General features: G+C 46.1%; 1 protein-coding gene across 2 annotated transcripts in view; it reads right to left on the reverse strand.

Moving 5' to 3' along the window:
• Nucleotides 1-26870, reverse strand: part of ZBTB7C (zinc finger and BTB domain containing 7C) — a 314604-nt gene that overhangs the window by 277969 nt on the left and 9765 nt on the right. Inside the window, exon 1 of one of the 2 annotated variants that reach the window (XM_072952318.1) lies at nucleotides 4557-4814. The exons of the other annotated variant lie outside the window; for it this stretch is intronic. The gene's annotated coding sequence lies outside the window, so the exon portion shown is untranslated. Of the gene's footprint in view, nucleotides 1-4556; nucleotides 4815-26870 lie in introns of those variants that run through there. 2 annotated transcript variants of the gene reach the window in all.

Here is a 26870-nt window from a genome sequence, read left to right on the forward strand (position 1 = left end):
AATAGATCAAGGTGGCATTTCAAACCACTGGGGACAAGATAAACTTTTCAAATAATTGTGCTGAGACAATTCAGGAATGATCTGAAAAAAAAATTTGGATCGAATGCTATCAAGGACCTAAACAAAAACATGAAACTAAGAAAAGAGCTAGAAGAAAAATGTGGGAGAATATTTGTCATAATTTTGAAGTAGGAAGGACTTCCAAAGCACAACCCAAATCCAAATTCATTTTTTTAAAAGGCTACATCTGAGTTCAAAAATGTTTAAATAGCTAATACCATAAAACATAACAAATCAAAGGAAAATGAAAAATAGAAATAAAATATTGGCAACATACATGGCAGGCATAGGGCTAACTTCCTTGCTACATAAATAACGTGCATGTGCAAACATGTCAAGTCTATGAGGAATGCCAACAACCCAAAAGAGAAATGTACAATAAAGAAGAAATTAAATTGTCGGTCCACAAAGCAGGAAACACAAATGCATTTTACACATCGGAACTGATGCTCACCCTCACACATGGCAGGAAATGCAAATTAAAACTGCAATGCGATCCAGTTTTTCATAGATCAGCTTGGCAAAATATGCTTAAATATACACAGTGCTGTTGAACCACCTATCAAGTGTCAAGCTGTAGCCATAGAAATTTGCACTGATTTCCTGCCTCTCCTTGGAGAGCCCTCATCCAGTCACTTGCGAGGTCAGAGGTCAGAGAAAACACCTTAGAGGCCTTTCCTTTGGCTCCTGAGGTCCTTCCACAGCTTGGCTCAGCAAAAAGCACTGAATTTTCCAAGTAATCCGGAACCCAAAGCCCCTGAAATTAAACGTAAAAGAGGGTATGTGTCTGGTACATGGTTCTGGGCACGCCACCTGCTTTTCTAGAGAGCTAGTCTGTGGCTCTCACCCATTTCTCAAAGGGGTTCACTTCCCAAAGAGGCTCACACTTGATACACACAACCCCCATTTTCAATGGTCCCAGGAACACCTGGTGAGTTCGGCTAAGCCCAGGCCACCTTCTGGAAACTCCCAATAAACCTGGTATTCCTGCTCCTCGTTGAAGAAGCACTGTTCTAAATTTTCTGGATATTCAGTTTCTACCCTATGGAGCTGGAAATGTCAGAGCTTGAAGATCATCTCATTTAAAATCCCCATGCCCACCCAACAGAAGAAGAAACTGAAGCCCAGAAATACAGGCTGACTTCCCAAGATCATCCAGAAAGTTAGCAGCCTAGATCAAACCAGAACTCAGGTCTCCTCCCTGCTGCCAGCTTTGAAGCATCTGTCCCTTAGGTTGGCTTGAGAGCCTGACATCGGGCAGGGCATCCAGCAGAGCAAAGGCTAGGCGGGAGGACTGCCACCCCCACGTCATTAGCAGTGGAAGACGGCAGTGAGAGCACAGCCAAGCACTGGACTGAAACGAGCACAGATACGCAGAAGGTAATGAGCAAACACTTTCTCTGGAAATACCTGACAGGCCTTCTGATGCGGCAGCTTTCATTACTCCTCCGAGATACAAACAGGTGGCGATGAAGCTTACAGACACTAGAAAAGTGCTACTACCCTGGCCACTGAACGCCAGTCTTTCCCAGGGAAGTGTCCGTCTGGCTCCTGTTCTTCCTTCAAGCCTCTTCAGTCGCACCTATGGCTTCATTTACCAACTACCCACTCGCTCCACAAACGTCAGGTGAGGACCTCCAGGGCGCCAAGAACACGGGTAAGGAGGCAGGAGTCCCGCCTGTTCAGACCTCACACTCAGTGAGAGCCGAAACTCTGAGGATGCCAATGACTCCCTGCCCACCCGCCAACTCCGCGCAGGCGTGCTCCAAGCCCTGCAGCCCTACCCGTGGTCCACCCACTGCACCAACAGGCCCAGCACTGACCTCCCATCACCCAGAGCTGTCCGCCTCCCTCACTGCTGTCTCCACTCATCTTCCTTCGCAGCCTGAAGGCACACCTGGCTGCAGTCTGCAGAGAATTGGGGAGCAGGGAGAGCCTTGTCACCAAAGCATCGGAAGAACCTCCTGCCCTATTTCCGCACTTGAAGCCCCTTTAATCCATTCTTCCATCTGCTGCCAGAGTGGACATCCCAGATCACACACCAGACCACAGCCCTCTCCTGCCTAAAGTCTTCTGCGGCAGCCGCTGGTGCTCCCTGAGCACGCGTGCACCTCCCACACTTCCCAGCCTCCTCTGCAGTTAGGCTGGGGTCGTGTGACTGGTTCTGACCAACAGACTAAGAGTTAAATGTATGTGTCACTTCCAGGATGAGGGCATTGAAGCTGACGTGTTTTCTCCATCTTTCTCTTCCCTCCCACTGTGACTCTGGAAGTCTCAGCAGACTCCACTGGAGTAGAATTAAACCTTTGAGCTTAAGCCATCAAGATGTTAGGGGTTGCTTATTGGACCGTTAGCACTGACTAATGAAACTTTTCAGTGGCTCCCCATGGCCCTCAGGATATAAGTCCAAACCTTTTCATGTAGCCAGGTTCAATGCCTTTTATGGCCTGGCCCAGCCCCCCCGTCTGGACTGTCTCTTGGCCCTCCCCCTAAACACCCTTTCAATAATCGTGATTCGCCCATATTTGCAGGTCCTGGAAGGGCTATGCCCCCTCCCACCTGAGATGTCCCCTCCACCTGGAATGCCCTTACCTCTCCCTACTCCAGCCTCCTCGGTCTTCTGAGCAAACTCCCACTCATTTTTCAATTCTCAGCTCAAGCATCCCCAACTCCAACTTCCCTTCGATGAGCTAGGGGCAACTTTCTCCTGCCCTGAGGCACCTCGTCTCCAGCTCCCAGAGAGCCCCTGCTGGCACTGCACCTTAGCTTTTGTGTTTTACTTTGGCTATTGCCCACTGGACTGTGAACACCACCAGAACGAGGAGAGCGTTCTCCCCAGCCTTATCTTCCCCCGAGTCCGCCTCAGCTCATTCCCAGACCATCAGAAGATGCTTAATGACCCCACAAATAGGTCCCACCTGAAGCTTTCTGGAGACGTTCGCCTCTTCTTGAAGGAGAGGCTTAACTAAGTTCTAGGAACTCTTCATAAAAAGAGGATGCTGGAGGTTGAGAAATAAAATGACTCACAATTACCTGGAGTTCTAGAAAGGCCTCCATCCTGGAGGCCAACTGACCAGGTCTGATCAGCTCTGCCCTCCTTTGGCTCAATGTCCCTGAGCAAGGCAGTCCCTCCTCTGCTATCTCTGGGGTCCCGCCCAGCACCAAGCTACATGGTTCTGAGCCTGGTGAGAGGCTGACTCTGCCATCCCACCTGCTCTTCCTGTAAACCCTGTCTTTCCCAGAAGCCTCCACTCAGAGACCTTGGCCTCTTTCCACTGAACCCCCTACTCATGTAACTGGAATCTGGCAAGTCATTCACCAGCAAGGCATTAGGTGTCACCCTTCCTCTGACATTCTACTTTAATATGACACCACTGGAAACCCAATGGACCGGTGCCCCTGGCGGGATTTCAGGCACAAGACAGGCAGTGGGACAGACATCTGGCCAGTGGTGAGGAGTTCTCTGGAGACACCCAGCAAACCCCCTCCCAACCCACCCACCACACAGCAGAGACAAGAGCTGTGGAAGTGGCTAGACCCTGGCAGATGGCACAGAAGGTGCTGGCCTGGGAGAGAGTTAATGCTGGTAGAATGTCCCGAGGGTGGGACCCGAGCTCCTCGCTCCTCATTCCATGGTTTCTTTTATCTGGTATTTCTGGGCAAGACAATGAGCAGACAGACTGGAAAGTTACAGACAGGCCAGCCTGGCCGATCCCTGCCAAAAATGCAGCGAAGGAAGCTGGAGGGAGACTGGAGCCTCTTTAATTTCCTCTTCTGTTTGGCTTCGCCTGTGCTCCCCCCCTCCCTCACCCCACTGGAGCCTTTCATGCCCCCGGGCTCTAACTCCAAAGGAGCCCGGCTTCCCATCCCAGATGTGTGCGAAACCCCTCCTCCACCCAGCGTCTCCCCTGACTGGTGTGCTGGCCACTGACGGGAAGGCTCTGGCCTTCCTTGAACAGCAAGGACACTGAGATCAACCAGGAAATCCAATTCCCCGGCCCAGATGGAAATACAGTGGGGAGAAGGGCTTGGAGGGGGGGCGGTCTCTCTTTCTGTCCCTCTAGACTGGAGTCAGGACACAACCAGAAACAAAGCTGGAAAGGTAATAGGTGAGAAAGCACCCCCAAAAGAGGGGTGCCCTCGGAATGCCAACATGACCACTCAGAGTGCCCCAGCCCCTGCGTAGCAGGGTCTGACTGGCAACTCTCCACGTCCACGCGTGCGCACACGCACACACACTACATATGCAACTGCAGAAGAAGAGAGAAAAAAGAGGTCAGGATAGAAATCCTGTCTCTATCCGCTCATGTAATTTAACTACACTGAGTTTTCAGAATTAGGATGAGGGTTAAATGAGAGAACACTCCTGCTATGAGACTTCATGGAGAAGGACCCCCATAAATGTTCATTCCTCCCCAGATCCTGGCAACCAGTTGTCATTTGAAAATAACGGCTCTGCCATCACCTCACTTTGTGACCTCAGGCAAGTCCCTTACCTTCTCGGGCTTTCCTGACGTCTCCTAACCTTGAAGAGCAGTGTTTCTCCAGCTGAGGCGTGCGTCAGAATCACCAGGAGGGCTTGTAAGGCACAGGTGACTGGACCCCATCTCCAGACTTTCCGATTCTGTGGTTCTGGGCGGGACTGGACGAATCTGCGTTTCCGACGAGTTCCCCGGTGCTGCTGGGGCTGCTGGTCTGGGAGACACGCTCTGAGAAGCCTTGAAGTGGAGGCAGTCTAAGGACTCTTCCTAGTTCTGCCGGTTTAATGAGCATGTTAAGCTAATCTACGTTAAGTTGCTCGTGGCAGTTATTTGTCCAATGTGTTCTTCTTAAAGCTACTTCTAAACAGAATAATGTCTTGACCCAAAGAAATCCTCTCCTTCTAAGCTGAGTGTCAAAAGAGCACCAGTCTGTGACTGGGAAGATGCTTTCGAGGGAAGGCCTTCCCAAGCCTCTCCAGTCACACAAGGCAGGGGTGACCAGAAAGTCAGATCATCTGTAAAACTCTGGCATCCCAAGTGACTCAGCTGCACTTGGTTAATTACCACTGGGGGCATGGCGTCTGAGGCCGAGGAAAGGCCCCTGGTTGCCTGAAATCAGCCCAAGGCCAGGCCCCATTGCTGGAAGCAGGGCTGTCAGTCAGCCGTGACATTCTGGGTCCCTCCACCTCCCCGGGCCTGGGGGAGCAGTCTCCTGCCTGGGGAGACCCACAGAGCTGGGGGCCTGCAGCCCCGGAGGCTGTCACTGCGCATCTGCGGTTTGGGATGTAGAGCCCCTCTCAGCTTCGCTCCCTGCCTTTGTGTCCCTGTAAGACCTGTCCAGCAAGCCGGCTGGGCTCTGTAAACGCTGCTGTCATTCTGCTAATGCTCTGGGCCTGCCTCGGGGAAGAGAGCTGCCCTGCGCGTCAATTACAGAATAATGACACCTCCTCTGTGGCTTTGCACCAACCCCCCACCCAGCACTGCCCTGCCTTTGGTGCACAGGAATATGGAGAGGGCAGAGGTCGTTATGTAGTGACACCTCCCATCCCCACTGTTCTCAGTAATTCTAATCACAAACTCAGGCACATGGACAAAGTCTTCAGGAAAAAGGCCAGTGACCTTTCCCAGAAAGAATCCAGTGCCTGAAAGAGGTCTGAGATCAAGCCCCCAGGGAACCAGCCTGGGCTCTTACTCCAGCCCCGTATGCAAGTCACAGTGGGTGAGGGGGATGCCTCCAGGCAAGCCCACCCCCGGAGCATCACCCTACAAAGCACCTGGTTTTGCTTTTGTTCATGTTACAAACATTTGGTAAGTCTACAGACATCTGAGCACTGGGTCGGGGCAGAGCTCTAAAGACAAGCAAGAGGTGCACCCTGCTCAAAGCTCTTGGTCTAAGAGAACGAGGCAACTGTACAAGTTACCATCAGTAAATGCAGTGAGAGCAATGGATGCAAAGTCCATGTGATCTCAGGAGGAGAGACGGCCAAGTCTTCTTGTGCAGAGAAGAGGGGAAGAACACAATAAAGCAGAGCACAGGGGATGACATCTGAACTGATCCTAAAGGATGAACAGGAGAAACCACATCTGGACAGGGGCAATAGTCAAACTCTTTAACAACTGCTAAGGCCCAAGCCCAGCCGAATCAGAACAGATGCTTCACTTGAATGTCAGCCTTACCAAGTAAACATGGCTCATTAGACATATGTATCTACTTCCGCTCTCTCCCAGAACCTTACAGGAATAACAGTTTTTTGTTTTTTTTTTATAAAAGTAAGTATAAACAGACAAAAATGGGAAGAACCAGAGAGGAAACAAAAGTAACAGAATTTCAGAAACTGGACATCAGATAGACAAGATGGCCCAAGAATCCCAAAAAGCTAAATTACAAACCAGACCCAGGGGAAGCTGAGAACCAACCCAATTTATACTGCAAAAAGTCTGGAACAGCTCAAAAATTGGTGGTACCAGTCCCTCTTGAAAGTAGGCGAGATGGAGGAAATGAGCCTGGAGCATCTTGTAGTGCCAGAGAATAAGAAAAGTGTTTAAACACACATGCGCGCACGTGCGTGCACACACACACACAGAGTGATGGGGGTGTGTCAGAGAAATACAGGAGCTAATTGAATGAGCTTCCAATGGAAAAACTGGAACATTTTCAGCAACAAAATAAACAAAGTAGTACTGGATAATAACCCAAAGTATAAAATGAGTCCATAGTAATATAAATAAAAATTGATTAAGTAAATAAATGAAAGAGAATGGACAATCTCCTGTGTGAAAAAAAATCCCAAATAATTTATGGGGAGGTGAATGTAACTCCCTGTTCCTTAAGTGACGGCTGTGCATAGTGACTTTCTTTCAAAGAGAAAATTAAGAAAGTTATGGATAGGGAGAAAAAAGGAGAGTTATTTTAAAGTGGAGAAACATAACAAGCACTATCTCAAGTCAAGTGATCAAAGTCAACATCAACAAGGACAAGTCATATTGATATGATGTAGTCTTGATTTGATGCGATGACAGTGGCACCTTTACCTCTATGATTTTCTTCCCCAAAACGTATTATAATGCGGTGGGAAACCCCATGAAAAGACCAGCAGGAGCCCCAGGCAGGGCCACTACTTTCCTGCCAGCGCCATCCAGTTCCCTGGTCCAGCAGCACTGTCTCGTTTTTTTGCCTCTATAAAACGGCTTGCTTCCAGGAAACCAGAACTTACCCCTAAGATTCTATTGGTTTCCTGAGCTCACTCCTGATTGGCCCAATTGTAACAGCTCATTTGCATAAGTCTCACTCCTGATTGGTCCATTTCTAAAAGCTCATTCCTGACTAGTCAACTTTGTTACACCTTATTTACATACGCTGTTGCAAAGTCTAGACTGACAGCCTATAAAAGCCTGTGTAAACCTACAGAAGGGGGCCAGAGCTTGGAGTGTTAACTCTTTGAGGCCTGCCCACTGAGTTCTCCAACCCTCCGAGTGCTGCTTGGTCTCTCATTAGTATCCAAGTTGCTGTCACGACTGAGCTGTAACACACTTTGCTGCAACAACCCCAGTCTAATCATGAGAAGAACTTCAGATATATCCTTATTAAGGGACATTCTACAAAATATATGACCAGTGTGCCTCAAAACTGTCAAGGTCAGCAAAAACAAAAAAAGTCTGAGAAACTGTCAGATATGGCAGCTAGGGAGATATGGAGATATGACAAGCAAAAGTAATGTTAGGTATCATGTATAGGATCCTGGAACAGGAGGGGCTTTAGGAGAAAAACTGATGAAATCTAAATGAAGAATAGAATTTAGCAAATGACAATATATCCATATCAGTTAATTTATTGGGACAAATGTATCATACTAATACAGGATTTCAAAATAGGGACAGTTAGGTATGGGGTATATGGGAACTTGCTGTACTATCTTCACAGTAATTCTGTAAATCTGAAACTCTTCTAAAATTAAAAGTTTATTTTTAAAAACTCCTACAACCTTCCAGAGAGAAGAAAAAAAAAAACACGGAAAGTAGAGGATCAGGTATCAGAATGTCTTCAGACTTCTCAATAATAACAGTGAAATCTGAAAGAAAATGGGGAAACGCCTTCAAAATTCTGAAGGAAAATGATTTCCAAACTAGAATTCTATACCCAGCCCAACTGTCAATCAAGTGTGACGATAGAATAAACATATTTGCAGATAAACAAAATTTCAAATAATTTATATTCCTTGCACATCTTCTTAGGAAGGTTCTGGAGGACATGATCCACCAATTCAAGGATGTAAACCAAGAAACAGGAAGCCATGGAATAGTGGAACCAGAAAATCCAACACAGGAGAGAGTCAAAGGGAATATCAAGGTGATCCCAAGATGATAGCTATGCACAGGCATACAGATCAATCATTCCAGATTGGAGCACTTCAGAGATACAAAGAGGGATTTCTGAATAAAATGAAACCCGGTCATTTTAAGAAGAGATTTAGATAGTTAGCAGGAATTTGGGGATTGAATTAGTAATAAGAACATGAAACCATAAGCAAATGAAAAATTAGGCAATGATGAAGTTTAAGGAAAATGAAGAGTGATTCAAGAAAGGAACAGCATCACAGAGATTCCAGATGCTTCACTTGGAAAGAGCATGAACACAATCGTAACAATGTAAACATTCAATATTTATGATATAAATATGTTGGAAGGATAAGGGGAAGACATCAGTCAGGTTTTGCTAGGTTACATTGCAGTAACAAAATAAATCTCAACAGTTTACAAATGTTCTCACTCATGTAAAACTGCAGCATAGCTGTGGGTTAGTGGTAACTGTAACATATATCTCCTCCATTCCAGGATCTAGGATAAAGGATCAGCCCCTTAAAAAAAAAACTGATGAGGGGAGACAGTATAGCTCATGGTAGTGGTAGAGCACATGCTTGGCATACACAGGGTCCTGGGTTCAATCCCCAGTACCTCCTCTAAAAATAAATTAAAAAGTAAGCCTAATTACCTACCCTACAAAAAAATTTTTTAAAGAATTAAAAAAAAATACTGATGCGGCTTAAGGACAGGAGAATACTTTTCATTGCATTTCTTCTTATATTTTTGGGTGTCTGAATTGTCGAATTTTTTTTAAATATTTTTCTAGGGGAGGAGGGTATACCTCAAGGGGCAGAGTGCATGCTCAGCCCGCACAGGGTTCTGGGTTCAATCCCCAGTGCTGCCTCTAAAAATAAATTTTAAAAAACTTAATTACCTCCCCCCACAAAAAATAACCCACAAAAAAACAAATAAAAAATTTTTTCTAGAGCAGCAGAGAAGGAGGTAGCGGTGAGAAAGAGCTAAGAGAGTTTAGCATGTTGTAGGAACAGCGAATAGCAGAGCATCACCAGGCTGCTGTATTTGGGTAAGGCTGGAAGGGAGTTCTGGGAACCAGACTTGAAAAGGTCTCATGCTATGATGAAGGTGCTGGACTTTAAGCTTAGGTATTAGGAAAATAATCCTGGGGGCTGAATAATCTTAGGGGTCAGAACAAGTGGAAAAGAGGGATCTGTCTGTGTCATCAGTTCTTTTTATATTATCTTATTTTAAATCACAAGAGTTTGAACTAGAGTAGTAAATACAGAAGTGGGGCCAATAGGATGAAGGCAAAAGACACTTAGATGGTTGAATCAACAAGATTCGGGGACTGCTGCAAAGAGGGCGGTAAAGAGAAGGATAGAAATAGAAAGCAAGGCTTGATAAGTGGTTTTAGCCCCCTGGCCCCCACCCCAGGACAAGCCCATCCCAGCTTCTGATACAACAGAACACACCTGCTCTGTCATCTCAGCCTGATGAATTGTGCCTGGCCAGCCTGGCCAGCTGAACTTTAAGGCATCACCTGCACTGGAACCAGCCAGACTGTCCCCAGAGCTCCTGCACCCTGGAAACTGGGGGTTGAAAACACTCTGGGGGCATCTTTAACGAGGTACGAAAAGGAGCACGGCCCCTGCTCCATGTCACCACACCCCCAGAAGAGAAGCTGCTGGAAACCGGGGGGTGTGTTCAGGAAGCTGGGGAAGGAACTGGGGACGATGTGGCAGAAACAATGTTGGAAGATAAGTCACAGCACCAGATGCAACCTCACCCCAGCCGCCTCGTCAAACGCACCCACATGCTTGGCTGAGTGGGGTCCCGGCAATGACCGCAGGCTCCAGGTGAGTTGCAGCGGACCTCGTATACATTTGGCAGACATTGTATTCAATGGTGACTATTTTTTGGTTTGCAAATCTCTTTTCAGCTAGCAATCAGCATTTTCCTTTTCAGGTCTCAAGTATTTCTGTAGGTCTTTGAGACATTTGCAGACCCTAGTAGTTCCCACAATGCCCTGTGGTGTGTGGCAATTAGGAAGCCATTGACAACCTCTGCGGAGGCTGACGGGGGTCACTGGATTAGAGCACCATGATCAAGGACTAAGGTCAGGGTTTCAGTCCCCATCCTGGCCGAATGGTTTTGCCCAGCCCAGCAATTACAGATCGCACCTTGGGGTATAGCCAGAGAGGCTGGAAGGCCCCAGACAAAATCACCCCCATTACAATTCCAAATGCATGTGCTATTGCAAAGGGGGTGAAACGTGCCCTGCACAAAGGCAGGCCTGCCGAGAAAGCACTTACCGCTGGGAGTGGAAGGTAGAGGGGCAGAGATGGACGTACATCTAGAAGCAACTGAAGCAGACAAAAAGTCCCTTTAACCTCTTCCAGCCAGCAGTTCAGAAATACACAGGAAACCCTTGATATTTGCAGAGTCGTGATTTGTGGTTTCAAACATGCACAGCACTGCTTGCTCCTCGCTCTTCGCCAGCCCACACGGTTATGCTGCAGGCAGCCAGTGCCGCAGACACATAGCCCATGTGTCTCTACAAAGCTCCCTCAGAGTGGCCTTTCAGCTGCCCTGATCCCACCAGAAGGAGATTCTCCCCTCTCCCTACACCCCCCCAAGCTCCCACAAGTATACTCTTTTTAACCCCTTGCGGCTGAGTCACAGAATCATAGGATGCTTGAACGAGAAAACAGAGATCTTAACCCCCGCTCTTTTCTGACTCCCCACCCATTATTCCTGCCATTCCAGCCCCTGTCTAATGCAATCAGGAAGGGGTGTCTCCTAAGCAGAGGCTGCTCTCTGGCCAACGCACTGCAGGCTGCACTCTGGTGGAGAGGGCTTCTCCATCTACCCTACAGACAATCACAGCTGATGTGCTTGATCAAGAAACCCTGACCCCCGCCCCCCCAACCACAGCCACCAATAGCAAGCATCCTCTAGGCTGGAAATTGACAGGTGGAAAGAAGAGATGAAGGGATGGGCAGAGGGCAAATACTGAGAGTCCACAGGGAGGAAAAGTGCACCAACCTACTATCCAGGTGAACTTGGATTCAAAGCCTAGTCCTCCCATCCATTCAACAAGGACTTAGCCCAGCCAGTGCAGTGCTGCAAACAGAGGGGCCCTGACGCCTGCCAAAGAGGGGAATGCATTCTAAGCTGCAGAGGCTGGGTGTACCCACAGTCATCATATTTTCCAAACCACAAATCAGAGCCCTTCTGGAAAGCCCAGGTCATAGAATAGCAGGAAATAATGCAAAAGAACCTTGAGTGTAGGATGGTGAGATACAGCCTGTGTATAGATGTGCAGGGAGAATGCAACTGCTAACCTGAATAAATCCAGAGGTCCCACATCACCCAGTCTCTATGGGGACTGCAGATGCAGAGTCTAGCAACCTACAGTAACTGAACAGAGATTCCAGTTTTGTCTGGCTTCATCTCAAAGAATAATATCGGACACCAAATGATAACCCACAGAAACATTTCTCAAGGTGCCCTTTCTCTCCCCCCCAAATCCCCTACACCTCTCTGGAGCCTCTCCGTGTCAAATCTTCCAAGCCCTCCTGGGTGCCCAGCATGCAGATTCTCCATTCTCTTTCTTCTTCCTCAGCTCATAGTGCAGTGGGAGCAATTAGGTCCCATGGGACAATCCAGGGAGACTTCTTGGAGTAGGAGACACATATGGTAAATTTTAAAAGATGAGTTGAATTTTAAAGAGGAGAAATAAAGAACATTCCAGGTTGAAGGGCTATAATGAGCAAAACCAGGAGGGGGCATAAAGTGCCCTGTCATGTCAAGCACAGTAGAGTAGCTGGGGTCAGGGTGTGCAAAGACACACAGTGAGACAGGAGAGCCTGGTCAAGAGTGGATTTGGAAGTCAGAAGTCTGGACTCACTGGAGGTCTTTTGGTAGAAAGATAAGGCATACCAAACAGCATTCTGGGAAGCCCCATTGCTTGGGTTAGAGAGGAGGCTGGTATGAAATGTACTGCAGCCACTCACCAAGCCAGCCTTCATTTTAACAGATCCTCAAAATGAATGGGGTTTTATTTCTATTTAGTAGGCAGTTGTAGTGGAGGTTACAGAAAACTTGGTCATCTGAAATTCACAGGTAACTCCCAGGCTCACTGTAGCATCACTTATGGCCAGCTGCCTCCTCCGGTGAATCTCTTCCCTGAACTTCAGTTAATTGCTAAACAGATGGGTCTGACCTTCTGCCTCTATCCTCCCTCAAGCCAGAGAAACAAGCAGTGAGATGGGCCGGAGAGGGAGGAGCAGCAAGATGAGGACACGGACCTGGGCCCCTGTATCCTGGATACAAGTGGGCAGGGAACTTGGTCAGATGTGGCAAACCAGCTGACAGTGTAACATCACAAATGATACCAATCGGCAGGGAGAGAAAGGAAGCATGGTTTTCACCCTAAATACTGGTCTAATTAGTTTTGCAGGTTTATTTTATAAAACTGTTTCCTCCTTCCAATAAAAATCCCAGCCACACTTCACAACTCACCTCCACCACAAAGCAGCCCTCATTATCCCACCCTCCTCCTGTTCCCCTGAACATCTATGATACCAAACAGTCTGCCACCAAATTCTGAATCTATCCTGTATTTTCTTCATCTTGTTTCAATGGATATTCATGTCTTCTTCCCACTGAGGGGATATGTTCCTTTAAGGTCAGATACTGTGTCTTATATTGTCACATAGACTTTCCTACAGCACACAGCAGTGTGTCGGGATACAGAAAGAACAAATAAACTGTTGCTCAGTAACTGACTTTTTTTAAGTGTCTGTAGAATATGGCAGTGCTCGTATTACTTTGTTTTTCTATACTGGGAAATCCTTGAGAGAAGCTGGCTTTAGCAAACTGATTTAAAAATACCTTATTTCATTTAGACTGACAAATACTAATATCTTAGAAGTTGGAGCTGGAAGAGGGAGACATTTGGACAACTTAGCCCATTTCACATGGAAGCAACTGGTATAACTGATCTAGAACAAGCAGGGACAAAACGATTGTTCGACGTGTGTGTCGGTACTTTAAAACGATGTTCCCTAAGAGTTCAAAGGCGGCAACCCCTCATCTTGTTTACAGGATTCTTTTGGCCTCCCCCTGCCTCCTGTCTTTATTTGGACCAAGTTACATTTCAGCCCAACCCTGTCTGAGTCATCACACTTTCTAAATAATTGCCCTGCAGTCTGAATTAATGTGGAAGCTTTAGGCTGGAAGCAGCAGGTTAACTTTGCATGCATCAAAGCCGCATTTTTTCATTTGCATATTCACAGAGTGCTGTTCAGTGCCCTGTATCTGTGTGTGTGTGTGTGTGTGTGTGGTAGGCCTGCCTGTTGACCCTGTGAACACCTGAGGGCCTGTATCCTCTCTAGATTAGGTCATAGGGGAGCAGGGTGGTAACAGTGGGACTCAGAGAAAGATGGGAAGATGTGGATTCAAATCCTGATCATGCAGCTTCCTGGCTGTGTGATCCTAAGCCAGGCCCTTTACCTCACTGGCGCTTGATTTTCTTGCACCTCAAGTGTTGGTGTAAAGATTGAAAATACGCGTGAGCACTTAGCACGGGGAAAACATCGATAAATGATAGTGATGTCAGGACTGCCCCCAGGTACTCCCCGTATTCCCCCAGTGGCCTCACAGCCTCACTGTCGCCCAGACCACCCCAGATCCGAACTCCAGCCTGAAGAGGCCTGAAGGAGCTGCATTCACATGCAGGAAGACCCTCTCCTGATAAAAAATAAAGAACCAGCTCAATACAGAAAAGGAGAGCGCTCAGGGGAACGCAAGCAACCACGCTCCTTAATGCACAACCGATTCTGCCAAGCCCAGCACGGGGCCTGACACACAGAAGGCACTTGATACATATTTCTGAATGAATCATTAAATGAATGAACGAATGCTCTCCGAATTCTCTGTTATGTTGGTTTCTCTAGAATCCCTTTACCACATCGGGAGACGCTCTGTTCTTACTGAGCTGGAGTCAGATTTCCAACAGAAAAACACTGCTGGTATATTTAAAGACCCCATCACTGATGTCAGATGAAACTATGGACATCCACAGGAAGGGACAAGGCTGCTCTGGGGACGCTTATTAAAGGGAAGTCCTCTGGGTTGACCAAAGACTAACTCTTTTCTGGTTTCATTAAAATCAATCATTTTTCTAACTATAAAAGTAATACATGTTCATACTAGAACAATTAGAAAATACAGGCTAAAACAAGAAAACTTTCATCTTAATGATATTTTAATATTCATTATTCCAGACTTTGTCTACACATGGATACTTTTTTTGGTCCAAATGGAATCATACCAAAAAAGGGTGTCTTTTTTTTTTTTTTTTGCTAAGCAATTTATTTCAATCTTTTTTTTCCAAAGCACTACATATTCTCCACAGAATTTATTTTCCCTTAGTCTAGAAAAGAGCTTCATTTTTGAATTAGTTTTTTAATGCATATACACACAGTAAAAGTAAGACATGGTCAAAAAACTTCAAAGAGTAACAAAGAGTAATAAACAAAATGCAAAGTAAAAGCCCCTCCCACTATCGTGCCCAGTCACAGGCCGGGAGGTAGCACTTGGGGCCAATGTGTAATAACTACCGGGGATCGTTTTAAAACTGTAATCACAGCAGACTGAAAACCTTAGTCACACCTGCTTAAAACCTTCCAACAGCTTCACAATCAGAGTAAGTTCCAAGCCCACCCCAGGGCCTGGCTGTCCTGAGCCCCTACTTCTTCAGGGACAGAATGAAACCTGCACTCCATCTCCAAGGTCAAGGTGTGGAGGCCCATGGCTCTGCCATCCCTGCTGCGGTCTCCCGGCCCGGAAACCCAGGCACTGAGAGGCAAGCAAGAGGGACAACCCCCGTGAGAGCTGGCAGTCACCCGCTCCTTCTCCTCGGCCCAGAGACCTCTGCAGCTGACAAGGGACCCTTTCTCTGGCCTTCGCATTTGCCTTCAGGTGCTACAGGGTCAACGCGTGAGGACAAATGGCCTGGGCAGGAAAGTCACAGAGCTGGGCTGCAGTGGACGGGGGCGCCTGCCCTCTTTCTGCTAATAACCAGCTACGTGGCTTAAAAATCTCCAAGAGCCCATGTCCTCATCTATAAAATGAAGGGAGTGGACTGGGTCACCACATCCCTCCCGAGGCTGGTCCTCATTCCAGAGAAGCAGCGCGTGATGGCAGTGCCCTCAATCTACGCCACCCAGGGGAGGGGAGGCCTCTGTGTGGCAGGGGCCCCGAGCTAAGCTCCGCCTAGGTGGTGTCCCTCAGCCTCCTTTACTCTCAAGAACTCCATAAAGTTAGTCATTTTTACCCTGACTTTTTTCTTGACTCAACAAGAAAAAAGAGGCTCAGAAATCTTAAGGAACATGATCAACTTCCCGTGGCTGGTAAGTGGCAGAGTCAGGGATTAGAGGCAGTCGTTCTGACTCTCAAGATTTGGTTTATGTTCTTTCTGAGTGAAGTTCATTGGATTTTTGGTTTTCTGTTTTCTGAAGCACCTGTAATAAAATTTTATTAGAAATGCATGGAAATATTTTAGGCTTAACACGTTATAAGGCAAAGTATAATGTCCAATTCATTGGATTTTTGATATGCAATTCACTCAACTATATATTCTAGAGGGTAATAAAATTCTTTATTAAGTTAACCAGATATGACAACAAATTACAGTATTCACAAAACAATACAGAATCAGTACTCTCTCAGCTGCTGTCCGTGGAAAACGGCTTAACATAACCCTCATTCTTTTTTTTTCAATTGAAGTACAGTTGATTTACAATGTTGTATTAGTTTCTAGTGTACAGCATAGTGATTCAGTTAAATATACACATATTTTCTTTTTCATTATAGGTTATTATGAGATATTGAATGTAGCTCCCTGTGCTATACAGTAGGACCTTGTTGTTTATCTTATATATAGTAGTTTGTATCTGCTAATCCCAAACTCCTAATTTATCCCTCTCCCTCCTTCCCCATTGGTAACCATGTTTGTTTCTCTTTCTGTTTTGTACTAAGTGAAGTAAGCCAGAGAAAGGCAAATATCACGTGATATTGCTTATGTGTGGAATTCAAAAAAAGTGATACAAATGAACCTATCTACATAACCCTCTTCTCTCTACAGCTGTGGTTCTCAAACTTGGGAGTTCATCAGAAAGTCCCAGGAAGGCTTGTTAAACTACAGATCACTGGACTTGTCCCTCGAATTTCTGATTCAGGTGGTCTCCATGGGGTGGGCCTGATGACTGGCATTTCCCACAAGTTCCCAGGAGATGCTGGTGTTGCTGGTCCAGGGACCTCAGAGACACAATCGCCGTTCTGCGACACTGCTGTCTTCTCGGATCGTGTAGTTCCTACAGGCTCAAGCATTCAACCGTCCAGCTGTAACTGCCACTGTTTGACTGTCACGACTCTGCTCCTCTGTTCCGATCCGCTGTCTACCTACTTCTCCCCCTCGGGCTCTCAGCACAAGGGAAAGCTTGGCTTTCTGCCCCATTAGTTGGCTTTCGGCTCCACACCAGCTGGCAAAGGCTGAAAGGAAAAGCCTTCGAAGCAAGCATCCCAGCAGGGCGAACTCCCTGTGACAGTGCCTTGAATCAGAGGGAAGGACTGTTCGCCTTTCAAAGCATAAGATCTTCCCTTCCCACCACACGTTGGGTCTCTAGTAACTACCATCTACATACAACTGGTTTCTTCACTAACTTTTTTTTTCACAGCTTTGAATTTTTCAAGAGGAAATGCTCTTTCTTAACCCCAAAACAGAGTTTTTTTCAAAACTTTCTTTTAACACACACACAACCCCCAACAAAATGCAACCAGGATTTAAAACAGTGTTTTCTACACAGAAGTCCAAGTACAAGCATGGCTGTTTCTCTGGCCTAATTTCTTGCTTGGACTTGTCAGGTATAAACAAAGGATTGCTGCTCCTGGAAAAAAGGTCTAAGTGAGGGGGTTCTCCACTTGACCTCTGCTCTTTTCAGGGTTACGAGATAATGAGAAGGGCTTAAAAATCAGACTGGGACAGGGTAGCATCCTTACCGTGCTTCAAAGCAGCAAAAGACAGCTCTGGAGCAGGGCTTGGGAGCTGGTACCCAAGATGCCTGTGAGGAAATAAACAGGTCTTTGGTCACCTCCACATTGCCTTCCTGCCCACTTCCCCGTGCCCACGCGAGGCCATTCCAACAGGGCAACACAGTGAGAAGGCCATGCCACCGTCCTAGACAGTCAGGAGACAAGGATCTGGCCCCAGCTCTTCCACTGGCTGATGACTGGCCCTGGACCACTTAACTTCAGCCCCAGGGACATTATTCCTTGTGTGTATATAGGGGAACTGGCCTGGATGACCTCAGAAATCCACTGCAGCACAGCCTGTGAGTGAGAACAGGAAATGGTTTTAGCCAAATTGCTAATGAATACGCTTTTGATGTGACAATACCTTGGCATTTGTGAACTGTTAACGACCAGGGAGGAGCAGTTGTTGGCCAAGTGCTAAAAAACCCCACCTACCAGGGCGGGACCTGGGAGGAATCTGGAGGGGCCTGTCCCAGAGTGTGTCCCCCAGCCCCGTGGGCCTGCTCTGCTCCCCATACTTCCTGCCCACATGGCTCCTTCTGCAGGGAAAGTGAAGGGAGAAAGCGCACCTGCTTGGGCTGCAGGAACCAAAAAGTGTCCTTCCCTTTTCCTCCCCTTCTGGGAGAGGAAGACACTCATTAACACTCCCCTTTCCCTGACATACATATATACATCTATACATATACACATTGTCACGAATCAATCATTGAATTGTAAGCCTAAAACAAAGTGAATTCTATGGCTTATAAATTATACCTCAGTAAAGCTGTTTAAAAGGTTTTAAAAAGAGAATTCTTTAAATGTAAAATTTTCCTTTGATTCTTCTGCAATTAAGCTCTGAATCAAAACTAAAAGAAGTTTTGATCAGGACACTTTCGAGATGAACACACACACACACACACACACACAGGACTAAAGCAAATATTCCTAAGTGAAAATAAGCCACAAGGGGCAAGTACCAAGAGACAGAAAGGTGATCATGAGCCCCCAGAGGTCAGCAACCTCAGCGTCTGAGTCCAAGACAGCAGCTGGAAAATGGTGTTCCTCTGCCTCCTGGAAGCCGAAACCCTCCCTGATACCCCAAAGGGCATAGCTTCCAGTCTTCAGGGCAGCGTTTGCTTTCTGACTGAACATCAAAAGAGCAAAGCAGACCACACAATGAAGAAAGCCACTGGACCCCTTCCCAGCCTTGGCTGGCTCCTCAGCCCAGCGATGCCCAGGTTGGCCGCGCGACGGTGGATTTTTGCAGCATTTCCATTGCAACCAACTCATCTAAAGACTTCTACAGGGGAGGAGGCAGAGGGGTGGAAAGGGATGGGAAGGGATAAACTGGGAGTTCGAGATTTGCAGATACTAACTACTATCTATAAAATAGATTAACAGCAAGTTTCTACTGTATAGCACAGGGAACTATATTCAATATCTCGTAGTCACCTATAATGAAAAAGAATATGGAAACCAATAGGTGTATGTATATGTATGACTGAAACATCATGCTATACACCAGAAACTGACACAACATTGTAAACTGTACTTCAAGTAAAAATATTTTTATAAAATAAAGACTTCTACAGCTCAGCTGTTTCATTCTCCCTGCACTGAAATGGAATAGACTAGGCTTCAACTTGGCATCCTTTTTTTCCTGAAACCTCCACGTGACTGTCTTTAGAATTCAGGTACCTGGTACCCGCGAGACCTTAAAAATGTCTAAGACTCTTTTCCTCCTCTGCTCTGTTTCGTTTGGTCCAATCAAGCACTTCCAATGGCAGGCTCTTTAATGACTGATTGGAGGGTGGGGTGTGGATGGCTGGATTTTCTGGTGATGTTAGCTTGAAAGGGCAATTTGTGAAGAGCTCTCTGCCCTGTCAGGGAGCGCAGCTAAGCCAGAGGCGTGGCAGGCAAATGACTAAAGCTGCAGGGTGTGGTGAGGAGTGGGAAGTGAGGGACCCAAACCAGGGAAAGATCAGATGCAGCGGGCTCATTTATTTTAACAAATCTCTTCTTTTTAATCATCGGTAATAAGACCATAGGACATTGTACCATGTGTGCAATATATTTTGGAAAGGTGATGAAGTCTAGGGAATAGGCAGCGTTAACTCAGCTCCCAGCTATTAAATCCTTGCTTAGAAGTAAAGTCAGAGAAGCGTGTATGTATGTGTCTGTGTGTGAAAATTATAGGGATGGTACATTAGCAGGGGCAAAAATTAGCCAGGTTCTTACTACTACATTGAGATTTAGAACATCAGAGTACAGTGACTACATTTTTCTGTAGAGATCTTAACAGCTCTTTAAAATTATGAACCCATAATATGCAAATACACGGGGCTAAGAAATACACATTCTTGGCAGAGACTGAAGATGTTATAATGTGTGCTGTAAACGGCGACGCGTATGTGTATAAAATCAGTGCGCACATACTAACTGGTCGATTATCCCCTCTAAAACCACACATAAATTCTCCTGACAGGAATTGGAATTTCGCACACATCCCAAGAATGAACAGACTCTTAATGTGCTGTGTGTGTGTATGAAGGATGGAGCATAAAAAAACAACAGAATGGGTCACCAGGCTAAGAGAGCTTTCTGACTCTCAAGCATGACCACAAAGGAACTGGGGGTTACAGTTTCCTTTTGAACATGATCATTATAATATTAGTAGTAATCAATAATATTTATTGAGTTCTGGGCTCTGTGACAGCCACTCTGCTGGGTGCTTTCCATCCATGATGTCATTTAAGAAGAGAAGGAGAGAGGGAGAGGGAGGGAGGAGGAAGAGAGAGAAAGTGTGTGTATGTTCTATTGAAATGTTTTACCACTCTGGCAAATGGCTACTTTCCCAGCGAATGTAACAATTTGCAGTGGTGAAAATGTTAGTTTACCCATGAGGCAAGCAGGAAGAGGAACTAGGTCACTCAGGTACCCAGTGGCTGGGCAGAGTCCTGGTACAAAGATGTGTCCTTTTGTAGTGAGATTACCTCAGATCCGGACTCAAGATCTACATAATAACCAGTCCTAGAGGAAAACATAGGCAAAACATTATCTGACATACATTTCAAAAATTTTCTCCTAGAAGAAATAAAAGCAAGAATAAACAAATGGGACCTAATGAAACTTACAAGCTTCTGCAGAGCAAAGGAAACCAGAAATAAAACAAGAAGAAAACCTACGGAATGGGAGAAAATTTTTGCAAGTGAAACCAACAAAGGCTTGATCTCCAAAATATATAAGCAGCTCATACGACTCAATAAGGAAAAAATAAACAACCCAATCCAAAAATGGGCAGAAGACCTAAACAAGCAATTCTCCAAGGAAGACATACAAATGATCAAAAAGCACATGAAAAAATGCTCAATATCACTAATTATCAGAGAAATGCAAATCAAAACTACAATGAGGTATCACCTCACACCAGTCAGAATGGCCGTCATTCAAAAATCCACAAATGACAAATGCTGGAGAGGCTGTGGAGAAAGGGGAACCCTCCTACACTGCTGGTGGGAATGCAGTTTGGTGCAGCCACTATGGAAAACAGTGTGGAGATTCCTCAAGAGACTAGGAATAGACTTACCATATGACCCAGGAATCCCACTCCTGGGCTTGTATCCAGAAGGAAATCTACTTCAGGATGACACCTGCACCCCAATGTTCATAGCAGCACTATTTACAATAGCCAAAACATGGAAACAGCCTAAATGTCCATCAATAGGTGACTGGATAAAGAAGATGTGGTATATTTATACAATGGAATACTACTCAGCCAAAAAAACCGACAACATAATGCCATTTGCAGCAACATGGATGCTCCTGGAGAATGTCATTCTAAGTGAAGTAAGCCAGAATGAGAAAGAAAAATACCATATGAGATCGCTCATATGTGGAATCTAAAAAACAAAAACAAACAAAAACAAAGCATAAATACAGGACAGAAATAGACTCATGGACAGAGAATACAGACTTGTGGTTACCGGAGGGGGGGTAGAGGGTGGGAAGGGATAGACTGGGATTTCAAAATTGTAGAATAGATAAACAAGATTACACTGTATAGCACAGGGAAATATACACAAAATGTTATGATAAATCACAGAGAAAAAAATGTGACAATGAGTGTGTATATGTCCATGTATGACTGAAAAATTGTACTGAACACTGGAATTTGACACAACATTGTAAAATGATTATAAATCAATAAAAAATGTTAAAAAAATAAAAATAAAAAGCACCATTTTTTTCAAGCTAAAAAAAAAAAAAAAACCAGTCCTGAGCAAAGAGCAGAAAACTAGAGAACTGAAGCCCAGAATCTGAGAAGAGGTCACAAATTCCCAAAATAGAACATTGAAGAGTCAGATCTGCACAAAGGCAGGGTCTTGAAAATTGTAAGGAAGCAACAGAAAAACCTCTAGTTAAACAATGGCTTTTAGTGACTTCTGCAAATAGGGGACAGTCAGCCAGGTGGCTCGATCTGGTGCATCAGAATCTGTCATGAGGAATTTCTGGCAAAGCAATGGAGATAAAACATAGCACGATTTGGTTTTCTATAATGTAAGCAGAAATATTATTTTATCAGATAACTCACTTTCACAACCTTTCTCTCCAGCCCCACCCAGGTCGCAAAGCGTCTTAGGAAAACATCTCGGGGTTCCAGGGAGACAAAGGCAAGGAGCACACACTCGTCGGTAGCCCCATGCTGGCAAGGACAGCGGCTGGGACCTTTCCCTCTGCTTCTCATGGGTACCACCCAGCTGTGTGAGCATGGATTTCTGAGTTCCTAGAATCTAACTGAAATCTGAGTTAGGAGATGATTTTCAAAATGGGCACAAGCACATCTAACATCAAAGCTAAACCAGAAACAGGAAGCATTTTCCTTCCCTCAGGGACCTTCCTATATATTCTCCAAGAGTCAAGGCAAGAAACCTAAGATGGACACGAACTCATCAGGTGGGATTCGGATCTACTAACACTTCATTAATTCCCAACGCTAAAGGCAGTCGGGAAAACAAGAGGAGTGCTATTTTTTTGTTGTTGTTGTTCCAATGGTTTGTACTTATTTGTAAGTTAGTACTAAGACAGAGAAACCCTGGGATTACAAAGATGGATAGAATCCACTGGAAAGGGGGGTGGGTATAGCTCAGTGGCAGAGCTCAAGCCTAGCATGCAGGAGGTCCTGGGCTCAATCCCCACTACCTCCATTAAAAAGGAAAGAAGGAGAAGGAGTCTACTGGAGGACACTTACGCAAACTTGGGCCTTGGAAAGCGGTCCTTAACCACCACACAGGATTTACTAGCCCTCACATCCTTTCCTCTCTTCCTGTCCATTCACCACCCCTAACAACATATACTACATGGCCCGCAGCACATAGAGAGAGTATAATGAAAGAGGAATTTTCATCCTTGACCATGAGCCACAAGATCATTAGCAAGTCATGTGGTTCTCACAGAAGTGACATATAGAACCATCCATCTATAGGATTTGAAAACATGGATAAACACATATCTCTGGGGTGTCTTAACACCTGATTCCAGTGACCTGATATTCCTTTGTGCTAGTAGTTGCATTTTTACAACAGTGCCTAAAATGGCTCCAAAAAAACAATTTCCCAAAGTGTTATAAGAAAGAGATATTGCTCAATGGATAAAAATCATCCCAGTTTGGTTCTGGACAGAAATACATGGTTTTTAATACTTGGATCAAAGTGGATTATCTCTTCCTAAATGCCTATTGTTTAATGCAAAAATCGACATTATGGCATCACCTGACGTATGCCAGAATTGAGATAACACCAGGTAAAAATCAGAAGTGAACTGGACAGAGGGGTAAAGAACCCAGGAGTCAAGATTTACTGCAATTAATCCTCCAAGCCTGACCCCCTCAACCAAATGTTTTTCCACCTGTTCCTTACACATGCCTTTCTGCTGAGGGGAGACTTCTTGGCGGAGAGTGACTCGGGGCACGGTGGTCCCACCACTGTTCCTTTGCACAGGCTGTTCCTCCCTCCCTGGATAATCTCCAGGAATCTGACTGTCAGTGTAGGTGCAGTGGACAGAATGTGGGCTCTGAAACCCTGAGCTCTGTTAAATGGGAATAATAACGTCTAATTGAAAGTGGTTGTGCGATCTGATGGGCATATCGCACGGGTGCCAGCTATGGAGCAGTTGCTAAATTGATGTCAGTGCCCATCCTCCTCCCATGCTGCCTTTCTGAGGTTCATCTCAAGTCTCCATCTGGGCACACCCCTCTCTTTACCTTGAAGTTTTACAGCTCTTACAAGATATCCTGTATCATTTAGTTCTCCAGCGTAAGGCTTGTGTTAGCCTTATATACATATCATCATTTTCCCAGCCAGATTTTCGCATCCTTGAGGCCAAGACAACGTCTTGGGCTTCTTCTGAAGCCCCGCGGAACTCAGCCCAGGCTGAAGATACAGGGGGAGTTCCGATGCGCCTCGTGCTCTCGGCGGGATGCTAGCTTCTTCCCCTCAACACACACAAGCCAAACTGCTTTGTGACGGGCAGTTTCTAGGGCTAATCTGGAACTCTTCAGCAACTTCGGTCCGTTGCCTTCAGCCCTGCTGATAAAGGTCCACACTCAGGCTGTGGGATGCTACCAGAAATCATTCTGAGCCCCGAAGAGGGCAGGCTGCCAGGCCCGGGGCCAGGATTCCTGGGAAGCAGGTGCCCCTCCATCCAGGAAGGGAACCTGGAGCCGCATACACACAGGGACAGCCCAGGGAGCTCCAGTTCAGGGGGGTCGAGGGTGCCTCCTTCAGCACAGCGGGGTTGATTTCTCCCCGCTGACCCCAGTTCCCTCTGTCCATGGGGCTGCTCTGCCATCGCCGCCCATTTGCTGAGAAGAAATTGGCCTGAGGGAGAGCCTTGCTTTCGAGACTGAAGGCAACTTTGTTTTCCTGGGGAAAAGAGGGGTTTCAAAGCCCCTCAAGGTCAGGAGCACACCAAGGACACACAGAGTCTGCCTGGCTGAGCCGGGGTCCCAGACCTTGCCCTTCAGAGGACCCTGCAGATGGGCAGGGACCAAGAAATGCAGATGAAAGGGACCAAGGACGTCGTGCCATGACCTACAGGTGGAAACCTCGCTGCTCATATGCAGCCAATCAGCCTAGCGCCCCAGCCTGGCATCCCGCATCCCACCCCCAGTCACAGGGCCAATGTTCCCTCTGTGACTTTTATTTTCCTTCATCAAGGCTGCCCCCAGCGTTGCTTTAACTGTTGTCTTCCCCCATCAAAGGCACCCCTCGCCCCTGACTCCAGGCCCAGAACGGGAGGGCTCTCCTGCAAACCTCCTTCTTCTTTGCTTCCTCACCCTTACCCCCATGCACTGCCTGCCCCGGGCCCGGGGCACAGCGCACAGTAGGAACTCAGGAAACATTGACTTAACAAGTGAATGTCGACCACATGATTTGTTTCCCAGGAAGTTCAATGCCAAAGATGGCTTATTCTGTTCTTCATCCTTAAACAAGGAAGCAATTTTATTCTTTGAAGCATCTCGTGAACAATACATCAACAAGCTTAGAATGCTATCAGTTGGCCTGTATTCAGAAAACTCAAGATTGCTTTCATAAAAAAGAAATCATTGGGTTAAAAACAGGAAAATTGGATAAACGAAAGACTTGAAACAACCAAAATATGCATCCATGAGGGCCTGGCTAAATAAGTCAAAGTATAGCCATATAATGGAATTTATGCCTTCAAAACGAATAAGCAAAAAGATCAAAGACATTCTTTACAGTCAAGACTTACTGTTCAGTAGCAAATGTAAAGTGAAATAATAATGTGTATCATGTGCTTCCATTTGGGTAAAAAAAATTTAGAAGTATGCACGCACATGAATGTACACATACACACACATCTACGTATTTCCCAGTCTGTGCATAAAACATATTTAAACTGAAGATCCCAGTAGCCACGGTTGCCTAGGGAGAGGGGAACAGGGAGATGGGGTAAAAGAAAGATATTTCACTTTGAATAACCCTTTTGTACCTTTTGAATTTTAAACCACGTAAGTATTGACCTATTCGAAAAAATTAAATTAGAAATTCAAAGCAAACAATGCATAGAAAAGTAATAAAAAAATCTAGTTTAGGAAAACATAAAAGAGAAGTCCTCATTTAAAAATGGTTCAAGGCAGCCTGGCTGAGTCATCTGTTAACTGTGGAAAAGACAAAAACCAAGGAGGCAAACTTGTGTGGTCAAAAGGACACGTGGCAGCCGTGTCGGCGCAGGCAGGGGCTTTCTGGGGGACCTCAGAGAGTGGTGGGGCCTCTCTGACCCTCAGTTTCCTCATCGCTGACTGCAAGTGTTTGGATCAGCTCTTTACAGCACGCAGCGCTTTCCTGTGCAGGAATGGGGAATCCTCAGGTAGACGCAGCTAGTTACTTAGTGACAACCTAATTTAAAACGAAGAGACACTCCTTAAAAAGGAGAAAGCGTTTCCTTCCCCCCACAGAAGCCTGTGGCAGGGAGATAAAAACCTCAAATTCCTCCTCCCCAGTGTGATGAGACCAGGGCCTCTGACTTCAGGAGCTTAAAATACATTTGCGGACACGCCCTTCCCTCCAAACACACCTGCTGCTTTTTTCCTCTCTCTTCCCACATCCTCTCTGGACAGGCCAAGCGCCCATTTATGACGGGGCTGAAATATTTCCTTTTTTGCTCTAATATTTCCTGCAGGGCCGCTCCCCTCTTTCATGGTTGTCATTCACAGCCATCTGGGATGACCGGGAACAAGAGGCAGCCTCAGGATTTAAAAACAATGAAAACATGTCATTTTTTAAAAATAATAGTTAACACATATCTCCCCACCGCCCCCAAAACATACTTTTAAATAAATGCAGCTTAACGGCAGTGACTGATATTGTCCATCCTTGGAGACACTTAGAGAGACACATACGTCTCCCTAAACTGTCCAGACAGAACTTTCTAACGAGATGCTTTAAAACGTGGGGCCCCACAGTTTTCTCTTTTGCCAGAACTTTCTCTCTAAGCCCCACCTCTACCCACTTCAAACTTAGGAAGTGGCTAAGTTTGCTTTCCGTGTCTTTCTCACAGGGATTAGTGAACACCAGAGCCAGAAGGGTTCTTACATGGCACAACCTCATTTTTGCAGATGAGGAAACAGGCCTATAGTGGACCCGCTCCCCCTCAGGAATACACAATTCGCCCACCGTGGGCCCAGACAACAGGGGAGGTCTCACAACCCTTCACTTCTTCCCTCGTTTGCTTGCTTTTGACACGTTCCCTGCCAGAGGCCCCGCTGCCTCCCCTCACCACACAGAGGGCCCCAGGTAGCACCAGCCTCCCCAAGACTGGCCCTCCCAACCTGTGTCCCAGGCTCACCGCACCGTCCCCAGGAGACTACAGAGCTCTGGAAATGTGACTAGTGTCACACGTTGAAATGAT

The sequence above is a fragment of the Vicugna pacos genome, chromosome 30 (genome assembly GCF_048564905.1).
Source record: "Vicugna pacos chromosome 30, VicPac4, whole genome shotgun sequence".
NCBI classification, from domain to species: Eukaryota; Metazoa; Chordata; class Mammalia; order Artiodactyla; family Camelidae; genus Vicugna; species Vicugna pacos.